Genomic DNA, 1,636 nt, shown 5'->3' with positions numbered 1-1,636 from the left:
CTCTCTCTCTCTCTCTCTCTCTCTCTCTCTCTCTCTCTCTCTCTCTCTCTCTCTCTCTCTCTCTCTCTCTCTCTTTCTCTCTTTCTCTGTCTATTTCATTCTTGCTCTCCCATCCTCTCTTTCTCTCCCACCCTCTCTTTCTCTCTCGCCCTGTCTCTCTCGTGTTACTCTACTATGTAAATGAAGCCACTAATTCGCCAGGGTAACATACCCTATGTGCACTACCCTGTCATGCCTCCCTCACTCTGCATATTCGTCTCTTGCAGTGGGAGCCGCTGATTCGTCAGGGTAACGTACCCTATGTGCATCACATCATCGTCTACGCGTGCATGTCGCGCAACGTGCCCTCGCATCTGCTGGACCAGGGCCGCCAATGCTACTTCAACATGCCCGAAATCTTCTGGGAGTGCAACGAGCCCTACTTCGGCTGGGCCATCGGCTCCGGGGTAGGTGGCGCTGCGTGCGCGTACGTGCGCGTACGTGCGCGGGACTGCAGGTCGAGGTTAGAGATGGAAAAATATGGACCAGGATGGAGATGGAAAAATAGGAAGAAAAAGAAGGATAGCGATAGGAAAATCAGCAGGAAAGAAGGGTGAAGATGGAAAAATAAAGGCAAGGGGTATGGTGCAGATGGGAGATGGTTAAGATAGAGGTGGGAAAATAGGGACAAAATAGAGGGAGAGATAGAAAATATGGACAAAGGGTAGGGTGGAGATCTGAAATAGGGGCAAACGGAAATATGGAGATGTGAAATAGGGAGAAGGATGAAGGTGTATATCGAAAATTAGTAAGTGGAGGGTGGTGATGGTCTAGGTCAACGGCTTCGGGTGCGAATATACGCCCTCCATATCCTATTCTATATAAAGGGACTACAGTATGAGTGGACTGTCTAAATCAACGGAAGTGGAGAGAGGAGGGTGGGGATCGGAGAATATAGAGATGGAGAAGGTGGGGATCAGATAATATGGAGATGGAGAGAGTGGGGATAGGAGAATATGGGGAGGATGGGGATCGAAGGATAGGGAGAGGGGGAGGCTATAAATTGGAGATTATGGAGAGGCAGTTACTGTAGAATGGAAAATAAGGGAAGGAGCAGGGGAGGAGACCGGACGAGATCATGGCTGTTAACCCATGTCTGTTTTACCTTGCAGCCGTTCTCGCTTCCTGAAGAAGTCGGTCTGTCGGTGGGCGGGCGCAGCGACCCTAAGTACGTGATGATGGAGACGCACTACGACAACCAGGCGTTCCACCGAGGTAGGTAGCATCTCTACCACCTCCAGCATCCTCACATCCTCCACTCAGCATCCCTGCATCCCCAGCATCCTCGCATGTTCCCCTTAGGATCCCTGTATCCCCAGCATCCGATAATCCTCCCCCTACATCCCTGCATCCCCAGCATCCTCGCATGTTCCCCTTAGGATCCCTGTATCCCCAGCATCCGATAATCCTCCCCCTGCATCCCTGCATCCCCAGCATCCTCGCATGTTCCCCTTAGGATCCCTGTATCCCCAGCATCCGATAATCCTCCCCCTGCATCCCTGCATCCCCAGCATCCTCGCATGTTCCCCTTAGGATCCCTGTATCCCCAGCATCCGATAATCCTCCCCCTGCATCCCTGCATCCCCAGCATCCTCGC

The 1,636-nt window shown here is 52.2% G+C and overlaps 1 protein-coding gene across 1 annotated transcript in view; it reads left to right on the top strand.

The window, feature by feature from the left end:
- The window catches only part of LOC106811153 (MOXD1 homolog 1-like), a 44,186-nt gene that overhangs the window by 4,063 nt on the left and 38,487 nt on the right, over window positions 1–1,636 (top strand). The window lies entirely within an intron of this gene.

The sequence above is a fragment of the Priapulus caudatus genome, unplaced genomic scaffold (assembly GCF_000485595.1).
Source record: "Priapulus caudatus unplaced genomic scaffold, Priapulus_caudatus-5.0.1 Scaffold509, whole genome shotgun sequence".
NCBI lineage: Eukaryota > Metazoa > Priapulida > Priapulimorpha > Priapulimorphida > Priapulidae > Priapulus > Priapulus caudatus.
The sequence above is the reverse complement of the archived record's forward strand: the minus strand, read 5'-3'. Positions and strand labels throughout refer to the sequence as shown.